The sequence below is a fragment of the Physeter macrocephalus genome, chromosome 11 (genome assembly GCF_002837175.3).
Source record: "Physeter macrocephalus isolate SW-GA chromosome 11, ASM283717v5, whole genome shotgun sequence".
NCBI classification, from domain to species: Eukaryota; Metazoa; Chordata; class Mammalia; order Artiodactyla; family Physeteridae; genus Physeter; species Physeter macrocephalus.
Window position 1 is genome coordinate 49737479 of NC_041224.1, and position 22730 is coordinate 49760208.

Sequence of the window (22730 nt, forward strand, 5' to 3'; positions counted from 1 at the left end):
TCAGAAGGCAGGAAGGCCTCACCAGCTGCTGGAGTGCCCAAGAGGCTGCCTTTTCATCCAGATGCCACTTTCAGAACTCCCCTGATGTGGCGGTTAAGTTGGAGACAGGAAGCTGAAGATCCAGGTCTAGAGGGGAGAATGGAGAGGAAATTGTGGGACAGGCTTTTAAGCTAAGAAGAGAAGCACGTTATCCAGCACCTCTCTGTTCTGTTCTGCTCTCTGTGCTGCTGTGCTGGCATCCTGATGCTTTCCCTCTCTCCCTAAATCCAAAGGGAATAAGCGACAGGAGACAAAAGAAAGCAAGCAGACCTGGAGAGGAGATGGCTTTGGCCACTGCACATGCCCAGCGAGGGGAAGCCGGGTGGGCGGAAGCGCCAGCAGGGCTGAAGCCGCTACTCCGGTGGATGGGGGAGGGCGGACGGGGTCGCAGGCAGCTTCGGGGAGAGTGAGCCTTCTGTGCAGGCGGGAGGGCGGGGCGGAGCCATCTGAAGGCAGAGTTAGGGGCGAGCTGGGGCCTCGGCGGGGAGGGCTGGGAAGCTCCTGGGCTGTGCGTTCCGAGCTCACTCAACCACTCCCCTCTTCTCCCAGAAACAGGCTCAGCCTGGCTTCCCTCCTGGGAAGAGCAAACCCGGGGGCGGAGCGGAGGCGGAACCGAGACAGAAGTGGGCCGCACCTGTCCCCCCACTCCAGGGGCGCGATAACCAGGCCAGGCCCAGGCAGAGCAGAAACTCACAGCACGTTTGGGCAGAGGGGGGCTGGGCACAGCTGGGCCTTGGTCTAGGGCCCTGGCGCTGGGGCCACCCGAGAAGGTCAGAGCGCAGCTCAGCTGCCAAAGGCAAGTCGGACTACAAGCTTCCCTGCTCTTGGTGGGGGGAAGAGGGGACAACTAGAACTGAGAAACGAGAGGAGAGAGGCAGCACTCTTTGGGTGTGGAGAGCTGGGGTAGCCACGTCAAGAGGAGCTCTGATTCTGGTGGACGGTCGTGTCCTCCTTCAGCAAACCCTCAGGAGGCTCAGCGTGGATGGCAGCCACAATCACACTTGTCTCAGCAGACTCCTGTGGCTGGTGTTGAGTTGGATGTAAAGCTTGGTGAAGGCCACGGCACATTCATACTTGAATACTCTTCCCCCATTCCCGCAGAGCACATCCTTCAACGTGGAATTCAGCTGCCATCTTCTCCATAAAACCACCCTGAGTCTTTAAATAACCCATCATCTCCCTCACCTGAGATCCCCCCTCAGACTTATTTTACCTTCCTCCTGGGTTTCACCCTTTGGTGATTGGGGCACGACTCCTATTTTCCATGCCTCACTGAAAGGTCCGTGAGAGCTGGGCCCATCTCTTGGGCACCTCTGTCTCCTGCACAGCACCCAGCACAGTGACTTGAAAGTTTCATTAGATACCTGTGGAATGAATAAAGCAGCAATCCTCTGGATCTGTGTACTATTCTTTGAAAGGAGGAAGCTATACTTACATTTTCTACAAGCTCTTATTTTCTGATTCCCAATTAGATTAAGTATTAGACACCTGCTGCACACCTGATACTGTGTCTCTCATTTCAAAGAAGTGAAAGACACAAATGTGGTTTTGTTGTGGTAGCTCAATGTACCAGGAACAATTAGATTATGAGTCTGATTATAATAAAATGCTAAATTGCACATTGTAAGAGGAGCTCAGTGGAGAGAGAGACACATGTGATCCAGCGAGAGCCTGGAGAACCAAAAGGAAGAGAAGTTAGCTATGATGGTGGGTGGATTTGCACAGTTCAACAGCCCCACAGATGTTGCAGTCCTTGCCCTTGATGCCTTGCCCGTGCAGGCTCTTCACTGCTGCTATTATCACCAAGTAAACTAGAGGCAAGTCAGGAGCCCAGAGCAGCCCCTGGTGGAGCAGGACACCATCTCCTTGGAGTCCTATCTTCTTGTTGATCTTCAAGCCTCCCAGGCAGAAGTTGCAATCATTATTAAGAAGCGCCAATCATCAGGCCCCTTCTTGGATTTGATTTCTCCTACTCAGACCTTGGGAAAACTGAGGTGGGGTGGCTGAGAGTCTCCCTTGAACTCATCCTGCTTCTTAGCTCAGTACAAGTGAGCTTCTTGCCCTGGCCATCCAGGAATGGATGCTTCCAAAGCCTTATGGGTCTGCCCATACCTTTACCCTTGCCATGACACATGGGGTGACTTTTTCACAGTTCTCATCGTCCAGGTATTGGGAAGTGATTCCAGTGCTCCACTGGTGGTCACGGGAACACAACTGTCCTCAGCTCAGGCATCCAAGATGCCTCTAAACCTCCTCTCTGAGAGATGAGACTTTCCTTCTCCAGAGTCTGGTCTGCGTCTGGTTTCCTAGGTAGGAAGGAGCTGTGCACCCTCGGGGTAGGTTTGCTGCTTTATCTGTCAGCATGAGTCAGGGTAGAAGCAGAGCTGCCTAGAAGCCAGTCATGGGCCCCAGTGCTGCTTTTTCATGCAGATATAACAGTTACTCCGGGATAACATGGTCTGTGAGTCCAACAAACAGGCACACCCTAAGCTCAGAACATGGGCTGGCGTTGTAACAGTGCATACTTTCTGGCTTCCCATGGAGCTTCACTGTGTTTCCCACCATGGCCATCACTGTCCCTCCGTCTAAGTATCTTTATGTCTCCAGTGCCTAGTGCAGAGCCTGGCACGCAGCAGACATCCTATAATGATGCCAAATCCTTAGGGAGGCACTTGGCAGATAAATAACATTAGCTAATGCAGTCTTAAACGGATGGTATGACACAGTGATAAAGATAAATATCCTCTATCTCATTTTACAACAGTAAATCTGAAACCCCATCTTTTGGGAAAGCATTGTCTCCACCGTGATGCCCACGTCAGAGCTCCTGCTTATCAAATTCTGTTGAGCAAGTGTGGAAGGAGCAGCTCTCTGTAATCTATTTACTTTAAGAAGTCACATGCTCAGCTCATAGCCCGTTTATCAGGATGAAGGATGCTCTCTGGAGAGAGCAGACAGCAGGACAGGCCGAGCTCCGATGACAGCCTGCCCCGTGGAGATTGACTTTAATGAAGCACAGAATAAACAGGAAGATTAAGAGGGTGAAAAATCAGTGACAAGTTTTGAGTTCACCTCTCTGTAGGAAACGAAAGGTTCTCTGTACAGCTGAGAGCTGTCTCTGGGTTATAGATGGGGGCATCTGTTTTGTCACTAATGATCCCATGCTATCTAAATCAGCCTCTGTGTGGGGAAAGAAAAGTTTTCTCTTAATTTACAGACCCATTTCTGTTCAATTTAAATTTACCCACAATGTGATGTGCTTTATAGTGAGTAGAAAGATTGGCATTATTAAAGGGTTTGAGGAATTATTTACTAGGCTAAAATGTTAGCCTGATAAACAGGGACTAAATATTTCTCATTTTGTGCTTTTATGTACTCCTTCCATAATGTGCTGAGAAATCACGCACTCAGAGACTCATGACTCAAAGATATGGTCAGTCCTGGAGGGATGGCTCACCTTACGGAAGGCCTAAATTCTTGGAGTAAAACAAAAACAAAAATTAGTCTTCCTCATAAAACAGTGCCATTTCCATAGAAACTTAATGGCATTCAGACGTTTTATTGTATATTGCTCCAGCTCCTCATTTCATATATAATCTTTTTAATAAATAGAAGGAAAAAGTTACAAAACAGCAGGGGGACATAGTCTAAAATTCACACCCATCTTTTGAAGATGACAGGTTCATTTAGAGGATCCAAATGGGGATCTTTTCTTATTTCATTGTCATTTCTTTTTGAATACATAGATATTACTAAAGGTGGGAGTAAAGTTTTGATTTGATAAGCATATTCCTTATTCTTTAATCAAACTGTGAGAACTGGTGTGTGTGTGTGTGTGTGTGTGTGTGTGTGTGTGCGCGCGCGCGTGTACATTGGGCAGAAGGTAGTCATGTTGATGTATTATAGCTTTCCTACCAGTAGATGGCACTCTGGTTCAAATTGATATTCTAAGCCTCCAGTGGTCCAGCAGGAACAGGTCCTGAACAGTAACTGTGAGGAAGACAGTGTACCAATCAGCTGAGATGTATCCAGGTGAAAATGTGTGGTAACAAAAGTAATGGAAAACCATATTTGCAAACTATTTTAGGAGAGTTGGCATGTACAAGGATATAGGGCACAATCCTTATAGAGAGATCAGAATGCCTGGCACCAGATGGGATTAGTTGAGAACTCTTTTGTGGAAGAGCTTCCTTAAGTAGAGTGCTTTGAATGGAGAGGAAGGGACGTGAGGCAGCAAGGGACAGACATTCCAGGTAGGAGAAGCGGCCTGTAGAAAGGTTTCTTGGGAGCCAAAGAAGTATATATGAGGAATATGAAACGGTTTGGGTCTACTTTGTGAAACTTATCTGATGGAGGCTTAAAGTTAACACCTAAGCTTCCTATCATGAGAAGAAAGTGGTGCAGGTGGGTGAGGGGAAGCAAGAGAAATACTCAGCTTTGCAAAAACAAACAAAAATAAAATATGGTCAGCCAAAGTTTTGCCTTGCATCTGATTTTCACTTTTGATTATCACAGTAAATAAAGTTCAAATCAGTCAACTGAGCCAATATCTTTCATTTCTGGTTTAATATAAGTGTAAGTACTTACATTTATGTTTTAGATTATGTAATTCTGGAACTTGTACTAGTCAAATGTAAACGCTGAGTTTTTTACCTAAGTGTACATCTCTGAACCATGTATCTTTGGCACTGCCAAAAAGCCGTCCATTTGACTTTAATTTCTGTTACCTTAATTATTTCCTAATTTTCTGACTCTCTCCTTTCACAAACTTTTGTGTGTTGTTTATTTATTATGCCTAAGCTCAAGATGATAGCTCACAGTGTAATGAGAGAAATGTATTTGGGGGTGGGATTTAGCTTGTATTTATTTTTAGAGCATTTGAAGCAATGGAGGAATCCTAATTGGCATTATACTTTCTAATGCAGATTCAAAGTTAAAGCAGTAAGGAGGCGTTTTAAATAATTCAGCAGAAACTGCACCAAATGAACAGTTACTTAAATCTCTTTAAGGTCTCAAGTATAGTAAACCATTAATGGGAACTATGTTGCTTAATCTACAGAAAGTGTTTTCCATTCACCATATGTTACCAGGACTATCATTAAAATAGTAAGTTCTTATGAGGATGAGTCTTTAAAAATGCTGTGTGGAGGCCCCACCCTCTGAAACCACTGGCTTGGTCAGCACTTTGTGCTTTTAAGCAGTGATGTGCCTTGGGTAAGAAAAAGAGAAGGAGGTTCATTAATTCTTGATGTGCTTTAAACACAGAAATACTCTACTTTTTTTTTTTCCGGGAATGGGAAAAACCACCCTTACACAAATAGGTTAAATACTCTGATTGGTTAATTCTCCTCAAGATTAATACTGCTCCCTTTCAGTGTGAATGGATGTTCCCAACAAGCTGTCATTCGGAAAGGGAGAGTGTCTTTATGTGATCCCTGTTGTGGTCACTGTTGCGACAAATAGACACAGTCTTCAAGAGGACTGCATGAAGGTAAGCCTGCAGTCTGGTAGAGGACTGGAGGAAATGTAGCTGTCATGCTGGGGGTCATGACCTAAGCCATGTAAACCCACTGTTCTGTGGGACTCAGCCAGTCAGCCTCAGTCGTCTGAGTTCCTTGGTGTTGCCACCATTGTACTGCAGGGCTGCTGGCTTTGATATTTGAAGATGGTCCTTAGGCCATATTCCTTGAATGTGAAAATGCATGTCCTGTTAAGTAAGTCTGTGTGACTGGAAGGAGGTGTGGAGCTGCTTTAAGTGGGGTGAGTGGTAAAAGATGAATCTAGAAAGAAAGGGGGTACCACTGTGGAGGGTCTTGAACACCCAGAACTTTGGTCTTTGTCTTTTTTATTTATTTATTTTTGGCCGCACCATGCGGCATGCGGGATTTTAGTTCCCCAACCAGGGATTGAACCCATGCCCCCTGCACTGGGAGCGTGGAGTCTTAACCACTGGACCACCAGGGAAGTCCTGAACTTGGGTCTTTTAAAGAAAGTCTGGGATTGAGGCTACACACACTCTTACATTTAGTCCCAGTCGTTTATGACATTTGCCAAAGCAGTTGTAACTTAAATTTTTTATTTCCAACCATAACCCATGAAAAGAATCTTATAGCCCCTGAAATATTCATGTTATTGCTGCTGCATGTTCATGCTAGAATTGGAGGGCTTGACTTCAGCTATACCTTAGCATAAAAGAAATCATAGTAAAAATAATTGGCATAAAGCCATCAACTTGCTCATTTGCTCTCTTTCACTGTAAGACAATAAAGGAATTAAATGATGTCTCACTTGGCTTTATATATTTGCATACTTAAATGTTTGGATACTACCTTGCTAAATAAATCTGGCCTGATCAGACAAGCCAGTAGTGGGTGAATTCCTCAAATTTTCAAATGTATTAATTCTTCCCAACTGTGGATTACTAGTAATATTTTTATTGACTGTTATATCACATCAATGACATATGGTTGAATGGATGAAGCAGGTTTACAAAGCTGTATGCTAGTTGTGGAAAATGTTATATATGTGCTTATATAGATTATATTTTTCCAAATACATATAATCTGGTAATACACACACACAAAGACACACACATATAAAAATTAGTATGTCACTATCTGTGAGTACAAATTGTCATTTTAACACTTTAATGGCCAAAATCCAATGGCCCTGAGCTCTTCTGCTGCTTGATTATCCAGTCTTTTACAAAGTCCACTTCCCAAAATATTTCTGAAAGCCCCAGGGGAGCTCACATTCATAAACAAATATTAGTCTCAGACCCGATGGCTGCATTAATGTGTAACTTCTATCTACATTTATGGTAATTTTGAGATTTGTTCACACAAAGCAAGAATTATGAAAAAAAGTGATTCCAAAATAATTACCTATTCCTGCTAATCACAGCATAGAGCTTTCTTGTTTTGTTCAGGAAGGAGCAGTTTGGAGGTATTACCAAAGTGTTCTCTCTTATTTGTGTTTCCCCTCCATCCAAGATGTCCCAAAGCAAAGCAGTTTGGTGCCCAAATGTTCCAGTTCATTAAAGGTACCTGCACCTACACACACACACACACACACACACACACACACACACTCACACTCACACTCACACTCACACATACATACACACATTACCTTTCTCCAGGTTTTAAGCCATCCACAGGGCCCAAATTAGAGCAAATCGGAGCAACTTTCTTTAATTCTCCTTCCACTGTGGGGAGGCATTCATCCAAACCTCATTCATTTCCTTTCCTCATTCTCCACTCTTCTTACAACCACTGCCAATAAAACACGTCTCTATAAAAATAAGTTATTAGCATAGTACAGTCAAATTGGACACAGAGGGTGAAAAAAATTCCCTCCTCCATCACCTAGCTCATGCCCAATCTTGTTTCATTGACACTCACTCAACCTTGGATTAGGAAATTTGAAGTCCATATGGCCAACTTCGTTCAGATTTTTAAAAATCAAATATAAAGAAGATAGATTTAAAGAACAAAATTAAGAACTTGTGTCTTTCTACCTATCTAACGTGTATCTATTTATTATCCTTAAGAGAGAATACATTTCTTTTCAAACACATACAAAACATTTACACAAAGCAACTGTGTAATAGTACACAGAGGAAGCCACAATAAATTCCAAAGAATCAAATGATGCAGTGTTACCTGACTGTATGTAATAAAATAAGAAATCAGTAACAAGAAAAAAATATTAAAATGTACTTGTCTGGAAACTAAAAAATATGTACCAAAACCCTTTGTTTAAAGAGGAAACTTAAAATTAGATGGTATTAAAAATATACCAGTCAAAATCTGTAGGACATGCTAAATCACTACGTAGAAGGAAATTTATAGATTTAATAAACATATCTCTCAGAAAACAAGAAAGATTTAAAACTAATGAGCTAAGTGCTTACATCAGGAAATTGGAAAATGAACAACAGAGATAGCCAAAGATATACAAAGGAAGGAAATAATAAACATAAGATTAAAATCAATAAAATATAGAATAGCAGCAACACCAAAAAAATAGAGAAATTTAGCTAAATTAAGACCTGAATTTTTTTTATAAGATCAATAAAACAGAACAGCTTCTGGCAAGAATGTTAAAGGGGAAAAAAGTGAGAGAGAGAAATTGCAAATAAACAAAATACAGAAAGAAATTAGAAATTTAAAATTTTACACACATATATACATAACCAATATATTTGAAAACCTAGACAAAATAAATAAATGTCTTTGAAAGTATACAAATGCCAAAAATTAATACAAGATGAAATCTAAAACGTGAATAGGCTAAAACCACTAGTGAAATTGGAAAAATAAGAATTCACCTTTTCATGAAAAGAATAAAAATCCCCTAGCCCCAGACTGTTTTACAAGTAAATTCTACCAAATATTCTAGAGATATGTAATTTCTACCATATGTAGGTTGTTACAGAAAGTAGAAAAAGAGAGAAAGTTAGTCAACTCACTTTATAAAGTCAGTATAACCTGGATTCCAATACAAAATGATGGTAGTAAAAGAAAATTATAACCATTTCATATATGAAAATAGATGTAAAATCCTAAAAAAAAAATAGCTAACAGAACCTGGAAGAGTTTTTAAAAAATAATATATTATAATGAAATAGGACTTATCCTAGGGACGAAGGATGGTTTTATAACAGAAAATCTGTCCATGTAAATCACCACATTAATGAACAAAAAAGGAAAAAAATACACAACTATCTCATAGAATCCTAAAAAGCATTTGAAAAAAGTCGACCTCTATTTGTAATATAAACTCTCAGATAACTAGGAATAGAAGGGAATGTCTGGAACTTGTTAAAGGCTCTGTATTGCTACCTGCAGCATACTTCATACTTTACTAGAGTAACTCTAAATGTAGCCATCTTAAAAGCAGGAATGAGGCAAGAAAACAGCTATCACTACTCTTGTTCCGTATGATTTTGGAAGTCGTGGACAGTGCAATAACACAGAAAAGGAAGCAAGAACTAAAAGTTTTAAGAGGGAAGAGACTTTATTATATCATTTTTTGCTGATACCATGATTCCCTACTTGGAAAACCCTCAAAACCAACAACCGGTCAGAATAAGAGAGCTAGTGGTTTCATTACACTAATTTCAATTAAAGAGAAAATGTAATTTTAAAAATGGCACTAGTGGGACTTCCCTGGTGGTGCAGTGGTTAAGAATCCGCCTGCCAATGCAGGGGACATGGGTTCGAGCCCTTGTCCTGGAAGATCCCACCTGCCGCGGAGCAACTAAGCCCATGTGCCACAACTACTGAGCCTGCGCTCTAGAGCCCGCGAGCCACAACTACTGAGCCCACGTGCCAGAACTACTGAAGCCCATGTGCCTAGAGCCCGTGCTCCTCAACAAGAGAAGCCACCGCAATGAGAAGCCTGCGCACCGCAGCAAAGAGTAGCCCCCGCTCACCGCAACTAGAGAAAGCCCGCACGCAGCAACAAAGACCCAATACAGCCAAAAATTTAAAAAATAAATAAATAAATTTATTTTTAAAAAATGGCACTGCTCACAATAACAACAGCTATACAATATCTAGGAATTAAATAATAAAGCATGCATAAGACGTCAATGGAGAAAAATCTAGAACTTTAAAAGGGTATTAAAAAGACCCTGAATAAATGTAGAGATTTTTCATGTTAATGGAGGAAATGACTTGTTATTTATTTATTTATTTATTTATGGCTGCATTGAGTCCTCATTGCTGCTCGTGGGCTCCCTCTAGTTGTAGCGAGCAGGGCCCACTCTTCATTGTGGTGCGTGGGCCTCTCACAGCAGTGGCTTCTCTTGTTGCGGAGCATGGGCTCTAGGTGCACGGGCTCAGTAGTAGTGGCACACAGGCTCAGCAGTTGCGGTGCGTGGACTCTAGAGCGCAGGCCCAGCAGTTGTGGTGCACGGGCTTAGCTGCTCCGCAGCATGTGTGATCTTCCCAGACCAGGGCTCGAATCCATGTCCCCTGCATTGGCAGGCAAAGTCCTAACCACTGACCCACAGGGGAAGTCCTGATTTACTTGTTTTAAAAATAAGTTCTCCCCAAATTAACCCATAAATGCAAAGGAATCCCAATTTAAATTTCAGCAGCAATTTTGAGGAGATTTGCAAACATTCCAAAATTTATATGGAAGAATACAAGTCCGCAGATAACATCACCAGTTTTGAAAAAGAAGGATGGGGTTGAGGGACATTTACCCTATCAGAAACAAGAGATATTTTTTAAAAAGCATTGTGGTAACGCTGTAGAAATAGACAAAAAGAACAATGAAACAAAATAGAGTCCTCAGAAATCGACCCACGGACGTATGAGTACTCGATAAATGAAAAAGGTGACATATCGGTGGGAAAAAAATGGATTACTTAGTACTCAGAGTTGGGATAATTTTTTGCTCTTTGGAGAAAAACAAATCTAGATCCCTCCTTTACACCATACACAAAAGTGAACTTCAGATCAAGGAGTCCTAAGTATAAAAGATTATATAGCCAAAAGAAGAAAATGTGAGAGTATCTTTGTCCATTTGGGGGTTGAAGAGAACTTCTTTAAACAAGGCCTAAAAGTATATGTCGTAAGTTAAAGAAAAACCCTGATGGTTTTGTCTTTATCAAAATTGAGTATTTCTATCGGATGGAGAACACTGTGGACAAAATTAACAGGTGACACCATGGGAAAAGACGTTTGCAATGATTGAAGAAGCCAAGGGATTAATATCTCAATACATGAGGAATACCTGAAAATAAATAAGAAAAGGAAAGGAAACCCAGGAGCAAAATAGGGATAGTATATAAGTGAATAATTCACATAAAGGGAAATCTGAACAATTACCAAATCATTGAAGAGATGCTCAACCACATTAGCAGTCAGAGAAACACCTATATTAAAATGAGGTACCACTTGACATATTTGAGTTTGGTAAAAATTACAAAGTCAGAAAATACTATATGTTGGTGAGGATGAAGGGACATGGTACTCTCATGTATAATCAGTTGGAGTGTAAACTAGTATAGCTGTTCTGGAGAGCAATCTGCCAAATTGGTAAACCAAAGATATATACAGCTCATACCTACAATCCCAGTCTTGATTACATAACCTAAAAACATTCCTACCCAGATCCATAAGGGAGGATGTTTATTGCTGCATTGTTTGTTCTAGAGGGCAGTGAACTTCTTGTTCAACTTTAGCGGAAGGGATCAGGAAATGTGAATAGATTCTGTGGGATATTATGCAGGAGTAGGAAGTAATAATTCAAGTATACATATAGCCATAAGATAGGTTATAAAACATAGTGCTGAATGAAAAAAAGTTATATCACAATACTGTTTGTGTGAATTAAAAACACATACGAAAAGCACAAGGAACTCTGCTCAATACTCTGTAATAACCTAAATGGGAAATGAATTTGAAAAAGAATAGATACATGTATACGTATAACTGAATCACTTTGCTGTACACCTGAAACTAACACAACATTGTTCATCAACTATGCTCCAATATAAAATAAAAATTTTAAATCGTTTTTATGTGCTAACATAAATAAATAAATAAATAAATACAACAGGAAAGAAAAAAGACATACAAAAGAGCACAGCATAAGTTACAAGGATACATAAATATCTGAGGACATCTGCCAAATCCACCAGACTGGAGGCCTCTGTGGGGAGGAAGGAATGGGTGTAGGGATCATGGTTGAAGGGGGAAAATGAAATAAAAATTAAAATATAACATAATGAAATAAATGAGGGGCTGTGCATAGACCCATGTCAACAGAGTGCCATGAACCAGAGTGTGACTAACTCAGCTCTTGGCACCTGAGGGGAAGCAAGCCCATTGAAAGGAAGAAAGGGACAGTGCAGAGCACTAACCTGGCCTGGGACAAATCTCTATTGCTTCAAGGTCCAAAGGTGTCAGGAATTCCTCAACTTGCCCATCACCTATAAAATAATACCCAAGATCCTTAGTAATACATTCAAAACTTTTCATCGTCTGACCCCTGCTCCCTTCAACCTCGTTGAACTTCTATCTATCTGCTCCCTATAGAGGCACTAGATTATTTCATTCCTCTGTGTCTTTGCACTGGCTACTTCCAATGCTTGGGATGCTTTTTCCCTACTTGTCCAGCCAGCAAACTCCTATTCATTCAACATGACCTCCTCTGTGAACACCTTTTTGCCTTTTCTCCTCCTTCACCTGCTCTTTCCCCACACATGTAACTACTGGGGCACTCGTCATATGGCATTGCAATTATTTGCTCACGTGTCTCTCCTGGATTAGATCACGAGCTCCTTAAGGACAAGTCTGTCTTATTTTGGCATCCTCGGAACATGCCTAAAAAACACAGCCTTCCTATAACTATAATTGAATGAATGAATGCATGCTCCATCGTGGGAATTTGCATAGACTTCTAATGAGTGTCTATCTTTAACAGACCCTCTTAAAGAAGTGTTGCGAAACACCAATGTGTAGTGTTATGCAGACTGAAGCTAAATTGCAGATACCAACATACATACACCTATTATCAGACCATCACATTAGCAATCCCATTACCTGGGCCAGGGATGCAGAGGAAGTACATCCTAATGAGGATTAAGGACAGGGCAGGAAGAAAGGGGAAGTTAGGGAAAGTGTCCCTGGGCCAGGCATAGGCAGCCAGGAGAACAGTAGAGGAAATGCCAAAGGTCAAAGGAAAGAGAATGGGCATAGGATGGACCAAGCACGTGTTATTAATTTCTCAAATTTATTTCCTGTTTTCCACAGTTCTTCCATTCTCATTATGGAGTTTTTACCTGGGCAGCCTTTGTGCGTTTAATTTTTTCTTCTCTTTGATCTACTTCCTCATTTTCATAGACAAAGGGTCTCTCCAAAGATGACTTTTTACCTCCTCACATGAGTTTTCATCATGAAACTCACTCTTCTCCCCACCTCCACTATCCCCAATAAACTCTCAATGTAAAGTTAAACTGATTGGGCTAAAGGTCAGTCACAGTACATTTAAATAAGCATAGGGAATATCAAAAACAGCAGGAAACACAGCGCAGATGTCTGCAGCTACACTTTGATAAGCCCAGCAGCTGTGGCCATTTGAACTCTCTCATGGGAATTAAAAAACTAAAATCCATAAAACAGTCTTCAGGCAATAACACTGAGTCTGCCTCTCCACAGAGAATAGGAATCAGTGGAGTAAGACTCAGCATCAGTGAGCTTGGTACCAAATCTAATTATTTTCTGGTGTGAAGTTGTTGTGGGAAATGTAACAATTGGTATTGACTTTTAAACAGTTCTGTACCTATTTATTATTTGACCTCATTTAACATTTCATTTCCCAGTAAGTATTATGAGTAAAGCCAAAAGACAGGGGTCAGGGGAGACAAGTTTTTCTTGTCTGTTTGTTGCAAAAGGGACAAATGGAACTAAACCCTTACAACTATTGAATTGCTTATACGTATCTGAAACCCACACCTTTCTTGCATGAACTACAGGGTCTAAATGTCAGTTTGGTCAGTTAAAGTGGTATGTTTTGCTGGTGTGTTTATTCTTTGCACACCAAGAAGTATGATTTTTTAAATATAAAGGCAAAAAATTTTTAAAGAAAAGACAATTATGTGTAATTCTTGTCATAAATTGTACTTGAAATCCAGTACCAACCAACCTATCACTGCTTTCCTCCACTGGAGGTCACCTGTAATGAGTGAAGAAACAGTCAAATGTAGCAGAGATTTATGTAGACACTGTCCAATTCAATCCAAGTTCAATTCAACTTGCTAAAAATCCTTTACAAAGACACAGCGATTACAAAACAGAGTTGTGACTATCCACTAATATGACTGAATTAAAGACATCTTAGACTGCTCCTGATAATAGCTTTAGCTATCAAAGTCCATGTAGTGAACATGTACCATAAAATCAGGCCCTATTCTAGTCAGTTATATAACATTACATATCACAAAGCTAATTTTAGAAATAAGAAACATGAGACTCAGAAACAGTAAAAAACTAGTCCATGATTTCATAGCAACTGAAGGGCAAAGCAGAGATGGGAACGTGGTCCTGTAAGACCCTAAAGCATAAGTTCTCGCATCCATTCCACACCTCTCTTTCAGGAAGTGCCTCAGAGACACCAGCACATGCTTCTGACATCCTTGGGCAGGAAAGTTAGTCTTTTGAGAGTATATTGGAGAATAAACAGCACAGAGTCATTTGGAGCCCCATGTGCTAAATAAGGTGAATGATCAATACTGATTTGAATAAAAGATAAAACAACTATTTAGGAATGAGGCTGCTTTCTGGCGACTCTTCCACAGCTGCCGCATTTTGCTTCTCCTTTCACTTGTAAGCTTTAGAAAAAAAGCATGAATGTGCTTTTCTCGTTTGTTTTCCTGAATACAGGACTTTCCCCCCAGTCTTGTACTTCCAGTAAAGACATTTGTATGTTTACTGGTAGTGGTGGCTCCAAAAAGCATATAAAGAGAATGAAAGAGTTAATACCCAGCTTTTAATATTTAAAAGAGAATTTTGCAGAAAGATGTTAGTCCGCAAACAGATTATTTTCTCAAGACAAGATTTTCAAAATTCCTTTATTTCCCCTTAAACATGTTAAGAATTAAGTATGGAAGCACCAACTCAAAGAGTTCTCTCATATCAGAGAGAAGAGACTCCTTCCACTAAGGCAGCTAGACCAGGAAGCTTATTGTTCTGTGATAAGAGTAAAAATATAGGTCAGGAAAAAAAAACCTGACCCTTCTGACCCTAAGGGATAGTGAGAAGAAGGGAACCAGAGACAGTGGACTCCAGAGTTCTTACTTTTTTCTCTCTTCTTGGGGCAAAGCTTTAAGACAGGGTGGTTATGGAAACACCAACTAAACTGAGGGGCATATACAACGCAGGGAGGGGTACAACAGAAAGAAACTAGAGCCTTTGTTCCCGTGTGCCCTGGTTCTGAGTCGGGGGCCTTAAGGGCTACCCCTGGAGGTGGTGAGATGACCTCACAACAGAGACTTGGAGTGGACCCCTCAGGCCAGGGTTCCAGATGGAGCCAGTTGAGCCCTGAGTGGTAAGCATGCAGAAGGCAGGGTCTACGAGAGTGAGAGTTCGGGGAAGCCGAGTCAACCAAGGGGTCAGCAAACTATGGTCCGTGGGTCAAATCCAACCTGCTGGCCGATTTTGTAAATAAGGTAAATGCCCAATTGTTTATATGTTGTCTATGGCTGCTTTTGAGCTGCAGAGCTAGGTAATTATAACAGAGACTGTAAGGTCCACAAAGCCTAAAATATTTACTATGTGGCCCTTTATGGGAAAAGTTTGCCAACCCCTCCCCTAGACCTTATGAAAGGTTTCAGGACAGGCTGCAATGAGGCAAACAAGAGATGGTACCTTGGAGATCAGAGGAGCCAGAGGATACCAAGAAAATCTAAGAAGCTGACTCCTTTCCTTCGTCATAAGGTCATATAACATAAGCCACTCCCCTCCCTCTATACACCCAGAAACTGTCCTGGAGAGAAGGTGGAATAGGGACTAAAGACTAAATGAAGAAATTTAAGAGGCTGAGCATTTTTACCTAGAAAGAGTGAGTGTTATCTACAGGGTTAGTTCTATTATTTCATTAGATTGGCCTGAATATAGTTTCTCTAACTATATTTGGTTACATGATCCATGCATGGGTTGAGAAACATGAGGAAGTCCAGATCAGTCACAGATAAATATATTACGTTTTCTCTGAACATCACATAATGTGTTTTACAACCCACTTACCAATATCATAAACCTGATAGAAACCTTAGAAATACTTTAACCCTCTTCTCTCATTATACAGATAAAGAAACATGTCCTTGAAAGACCATGTTCCTTCCGTTAAGTAGACGATGAACTGAGATTGGCATCCATGTCCCCTGACCCACTGGTTCTAAATATCAAGTTTTAGTGGGGGGATTATTAGTGCTGTATCCTCAGGGTCTTGGTAGGAAAGAGCACGGTCAAACATCAAAGAAATGAAGAGAGTTTGATAAGGGAATTGTTTACAAAGGTGTGGCCAGTGTTAGCTATACCAACAGGGAGGGTGCAGTATGCCAAGGCTAGCAATAGTGGGGAGCTCTTACCAGCCCGGGGCTGGGAGGAGGGGAGGGGGCTGCTCCGAAAGAGAGAAGCCTAGGAGAGGAACACCAACAAGAGCTGGGGGCTGCAACTAACTCTAAGTAGCCCATTAGGGAAAAATCCAGGGAAATAAGTTTCCTGACTTCATTCTCTTTCTACACTTTCATCTTCCTGCTGGTTTGTTCCATTAGCTGAATCCAGAGCACATGGAAGGCCCTAAAATTCAGCCTCCTAATATACAGAAACAAGTGGAGATAGTATCTAGAGGAGAAAACAGAAAAAATTGAGCACCATCATATAAGACAATCATATAAAATGGAGCCTGGAAGCATGCCTGGCATGTGGTAGGTGCTCAAATATTTTTCAAATAAATAAATTGATTAATCAACTAATTTTACTGTTGATCAAGCCATCTTTATGAACTCCTGTGTGATTCTTTTTTTTTCAATAAATGCTATTATTATTGGGAATAGACAAGACCAGAAAATGAAAGCATTTTGTTTATGACTAATAATTTCTAGGTTATATTCATTTTCTTTTATTTTTAACATCTTTATTGGAGTATAACTGCTCCACAATGGTGTGTTAGCTTCTTCTTTATAACAAAAGAAGCTATACATATATATATATCCCCATATCTCCTCCCTCTTGGGTCTCTCTCCCACCCTCCCCATCCCACCCCTCTAGGTGGTCACAAAGCACCCAGCTGATCTCCCTGTGCTATGCAGCTGCTTCCCACTAGCTATTTTACATTTGGTAGTGTATATATGTCCATGCCACTCTCTCACTTTGTCCCAGCTTACCCTTCCCCCACCCTGTGTCCTCAAGTCCATTCTCTATGTCTGCATCTTTACTCCTCGTGTCCTGCCCCTAGGTTCTTCAGAACCTTTTTTTTTTAGATTCCATATATATGTGTTAGCAGATGGTATTTGTTTTTCTTTCTGACTTCACTCTGTATGACATCTCTAGGTACATCCACCTCACTACAAATAACTCAATTTCGTTTCTTTTTATGGCTAGGAGTAAACCTAACTAGGGAGACAACAGACCTGTATGCAGAAAATTATAAGACACTGATGAAAGAAATTAAAGATGATACCAACAGATGGAGAGATATACCATGTTCTTGGATTGGAAGAAAGAATATTGTGAAAATGACTATACTACCCAAAGCAATCTACATATTCAATGCACTCCTTATCAAACTACCAATGGTATTTTTCACAGAACTAGAACAAAAAATTTCACAATTTGTATGGAAACACAAAAGACCCTGACTAGCCAAAGCAATCTTGAGAAAGAAAAACAGAGCTGGAGGAATCAGGCTCTCAGACTTCAGACTATACTACAAAGCTACAGTAATCAAGACAGTATGGTATGGGCACAAAAACAGAAATAGAGATCAATGGAACGGGATAGAAAGCCCAGAGATAAACCCAACCATCTATGGTCACCTTATCTTTGATAAAGTAGGCAAGAATATACAATGGAGAAAAGACAGCCTCTTCAATAAATGGTGCTGGGAAAACTGGACAGCTACATGTCAAAGAATGAAATTAGAACACTCCCTAACACCATACACAAAACTAAACTCAAAATGGATTAAAGACCTAAATGTAAGACCAGAGGCTATAAAACTCTTAGAGGAAAACAGGCAGAACACTCTATGACATAAATCACAGCAAGATCCTTTTTGACCCACCTTCTAGAGAAAGGGAAATAAAAACAAAAATAAACAAATGGGACCTAATGAAACTTCAGAGCTTTTGCACAGCAAAGGAAACCAGAAACAAGATGAAAAGACAACCCTCAGAATGGGAGAAAATATGTGCAAACGAAGCAACTAACAAAGGATTAATCTCCAAAATTCACAAGCAGCTCATGCTGCTCAATATCAAAAAAACAATCAACCCAATGCAAAAATGGGCAGAAGACCTAAACAGACATTTCTCCAAAGAAGATATACAGATTGCCAACAAACACATGAAAGGACGCTCAACATCACTAATCATTAGAGAAATGCAAATCAAAACTACGATGAGGTATCACCTCACACCAGTCAGAATGGCCATCATCAAAAAATCTACAAACAATAAATGCTGGAGAGAGTATGGAGAAAAGAGAACCCTTGTGCACTGTTGGTGGGAATGTAAATTAACACAGCCACTATGGAGAGTAGTATGGATGTTCCTTAAAAAACTAAAAATAAAACTACCATATGACCCAGCAATCCCACTCCTGGGCATATACCCCAAGAAAACCATAATTCAGAAAGAGTCATGTACCAAAATGTTCATTGCAGCTCTATTTACAATAGCCAGGACATAGAAGCAACCTAAGTGTCCATCGACAGATGAATGGATAAAGAAGATGTGGCACATATATACAATGGAATATTACTCCTGTGTAATTCTTGACATGTACAACATCCAGTCAACAGACCATCCATCTCAGCAGGAAAGTTATAAAGAGAGACTTCTCCTCCCCACAACAGAATATGGAGTCCCATAGCTGTAAGCATTGTCAGAGATAGGGTTCTTTTTGTGATTGTATTAGTTTTCTATTGCTGCATAACAAATTACCACAAACTTACTTAGCTGTTTAAAACAACACAAATTTATTATTTCTCTGGGTTAGGAGTCTAAGCATAGGTAAACTGGATTCTTTGCTCAGGATCCCACTGGGCTGAAATCAAGGTGTTGGCTAGGGCTGGGGTCTCATCTGGAGGTTGGGGGCCTCTTCTAAGCACATTCAAGTTGTTGGCAGGATTCATTTCCTTTCAGCTGTGGGACTGAGGCCTCTGTTTCTTGCTGGCTGTCAGCCAGGAGTTGCTCTTAGCTCCTAGAGGCTGCCCTCAAATTTAGCTACATGGTTTTCTCCATAAGTCCTCTCACACTTCCAACCTGTCAGGTCCACCTACACAATCTCCCTCTTGATTAAACAAAGTCAACTTATTTATTAGTAACCTGATATCTAATATCTCATCATATTCACAGGTTCTGCCTGCACTCAAGGGGAGGGGATATATATACAGGGCGTTCACTCCAGGGGGATGGAATCTTGGGGGCTGCTGCAGAATTCTGCCTTTCACAGTGTTGCAAGTTCTAGTGCTCTTCAAAGTTCCTAGATATTTTTTCAAGTAAAAAGTCTGTTTACATTTGTCATACTGACCTCAAATCTTTAAAGTCTAGAGTGTTTTGTTTTGTTTTGTTTTGTTTTAACTTGGGAATATTGCCAGGCCATTTATATTTTCAGAGATGCATGTTGAGGAGGCTGGGGTACCAGTAGCTATGCCTGTGTTTTAGAACTATTTCTGATGAAGGGGTTGGTGGATCTGATGTCATTCCCAAAAGAACAAAGAGCAAAGAATGGCTGCTTTAAATTGTGGAAATGTGATTTTTGAAGCACCAAGTGCCTTATGGATTCAATCATATTTCTTTAAAACTTCACAAGCATGGTAGCCAGAGTCTACAATAATTTTTTTTTTTTTTGTGGTACGCGGGCCTCTCACCGTTGTGGCCTCTCCCGCTGCGGAGCACAGGCTCCGGACGCACAGGCTCACGGGCCATGGCTCACGGGCCCAGCCGCTCTGCGGCATGTGGGATCCTCCCGGACCGGGGCACGAACCAGTGTCCCCTGCATCGGCAGGCAGACTCTCAACCACTGCGCCACAGGGGAAGCCCTACAATAATTTTTTAGACAAAACCATGAAAAGTTAAACCAGGTACAGACCATTTACAACCAAATCAAGATAGCATTAATAGACCAAATAATGTTTAAACTTAATACCAAAAAAAAAAAGTATTTTTAATGCTTTCCTGAATGATGTCTCTCAGATAGAAACATTCATGCAAATGACCACATTAGAATTCTTTTAAAGATTTTTTTTCATTTAAAATTCCTACTGGTAAATATTTATAGTAATTCAACTCCAGAACTTTACCCTCTCTGTATCTTAAAAATCAACATGGGTCTTCTATAAGATGAGCTATTTGATTGTAGACTTTTAAGATTCAAAGGAGGAAGGTATCAGGCATATTATTTTCCATTAAAACTTTGACTGCATTTTGTCTCTTTGGAGTTTGTTCGGATTTTATGAGAAAAGATTAGGAATTTCAAGGGTTTCTGTCACAATCTTTCTGTCCTACTGAGGCTCAGAGAAGGAAGCAGGGGAAGCTGTGGGATGGTTTTGGTAGCATCGGCCCTGAAGCTGTCGTTTTGGCATGGACTGATGTTGTAACTGTGATGATCACTTTTTGAGTAAAGTCCATTAATGGATGCAGTTTGATCAAGTTATAAGGAGGTAAGGGGAAGACATTGCACTGCGTATTTCATGAAATCCCTGCCCCTCCCACTTTCCTCTCTCTCACCACCCCCATCCCCCTGCATATCAAACATGGGAACCACAGCAGAGAGAAGGAAGAGGAGAGCAGGGAAAAGGGAGAGGAGAAGTCTTGCAGGAAGAGCTGGGGAAATCATTTAGAAGTGGTTTTTACCTCCTCATAATCGATGGAACAAAAAAAATCTTCAAATACAGAACTGGAGAGAATTCTACCTGGTTCCACCTCTTCTCACATCCTAAATTCAACCATGTTTACCTGTTAAGTCAGAGAATTATACCATCACATAACGCTACTATTGACCACAGGGAATAGATAATGTATACCACAAAGGCAGATGACTTTTGGGAAAGAGATTCAGGGAGATTTCCCATTACAATCTTACAAACAATAGTTTTTCCTAGAGCCCACCCTCACCAAGTTCACTTTTTCTTACATCTCATTAGGCAGAACTGGATCACGTGTCTACCCCTAGCTTCAAGAAGGTGATTAAAAAAAAAACAAAACTGGCATATAGCTGCCACAATCAAAATGGGGCTCTGTTAGTATAAGACAGGGATTAGCAAACTTTTTCAGTAAACGGCTATACAGTAAATATTTTAGGTTTTGTGGGCCAAATGGTTTCTGTTGCAACGGCTCAGTTCTGCCCTTGTAGCATGAAAGCAGCCGTAGGTAATACATGGTGAGGCTGTGTTCCAATAAAACTTTATTTATAAACATAGGCAGCGGGCTGGAGTTAGCCTGTGGACCGTAGTTTGCCCACTCTTGATGTAGGAGACAGATATTAGGTAGGCAATGAGCAAGGTCTCCCATCCTACCCGTCTGTTTTTAAGAATCACTCTCCATTCCCCTTTCCCATCCTGCATTCTAGTTCTTAAACACACCAAGAGAATAGGGATCAGCAAACATGGCATTTCACATTTGGAAGGGGTCCAGCTTCTGGGCTGTTACAAGACTTGGTTTCTAACCCTCTCCTGACACAGGTGTCTGTGATTCTAAGCGAAGTGGAACACAGATACTTGGTATCTTAGTCATGTCATTTACTCAAGTGCAGGAGGGCCCCACAGCGCCAGAGTCTAGAAGGCACAAGCAAAGTGAAGAAGTGGCTGTCACAAGATGATGAATGGCTGCCCTCTGAAGTTTTGATTTGGATCCTAAGTGACAAAACCGGACCAACCAAGGAAACTTGGTAATTTTCTCTGCTGCAGAGCAGCCACCTGGTTAATATCGCTTTGCAACCACCAACACTTGGCAGAGGTTGGAACAGCAGCTATAATTATAAAGAGCAGGGAGGAGACTCTAAAAATCTCTTTTGAGGGGCAAAAATTCTGAAGATCAAGATAATTACAACACTAGCTCATCCTGATTTGCTTGGCTATTTATAGATGAGGAGAAGCTGATGCTCTGAGAGCTTTTTCCTTTTTTTCTTCTTTTCTATTTGCATTAAATCCTGTGTGGCTCCTCTCTGAAATGTGTGCATATGCTGCGTCCATGTGAGATGCCACCACTGGCACTTGTCATAAGAATTAAATCCCTCTCAAGCTTGTTTACAGCTCAGCACTTGTCATACTGCTCCCTTGAGCTTCATGGCTGGTTGGGTTCTTTTTTTCCCCGCCTCTGTGGAAGATTTAATTTCTTTTTTGTTTGTGTGTGTACTTACCCTTGCAGGTGCAGGAAAAAAAAAAATTGCTGTGCCCAGATGTTTTGAAGCTACAGTAGCATATATACAACTCAGATTAAACAGAAAAATTGCATGAGGCAGACACTTTAAGTATATTATTCTATAGGGTATTTAATAAACCTGTCATGTCTTCTTGACAATAAGACTCTTGACTATAACTTTAGGAACAGAGGAATATTTTAAGGCATCACCAGCTCAATTCATTTATAGATGATTTTACAATGAGATTTGTCATTTTTGAGTGGGGCGCATTACATTTACCCCATTTTCAACTTAGAAAATATCTTCCTGGAACAGAACACTCTGGGAATTGAGTGGAAACATTGCCTATCAAGCTGTCTCAGTTCATTACTGGATTAGTTAGACCTCGGGGATCGGAGGCCAGATTTCACCTTAGTTTTGAAACACAGCAAACATAAGCCAGAGACAAACGACCGTCTTGCTGCTTGTTGAGCTCTGTACTAATACGCAAAAGCCCTGCCCAAGTTGCAGATGGATAATGCTTCTGTGGCTCCTCAGTTTGGATTTTCCTTTCCCCAAGGTGATGGGCTAACCTGCTTTGTACAC

The 22730-nt window shown here is 40.9% G+C and overlaps 1 long non-coding RNA gene across 1 annotated transcript in view; it reads right to left on the reverse strand.

Annotated features, from left to right (window-relative positions):
• Nucleotides 1-10584: 10584 nt before the first annotated feature.
• The window catches only part of LOC114487225 (uncharacterized), a 34652-nt gene continuing 22506 nt past the window's right edge, over nucleotides 10585-22730 (reverse strand). The window contains exons 4-6 of the long non-coding RNA XR_003682150.2: nucleotides 11921-11989; nucleotides 11665-11709; nucleotides 10585-10611 (exon numbers count right to left, since the gene is read on the reverse strand). This is a non-coding gene — a long non-coding RNA (uncharacterized lncRNA). The remainder of the gene's footprint in view (nucleotides 10612-11664; nucleotides 11710-11920; nucleotides 11990-22730) is intronic.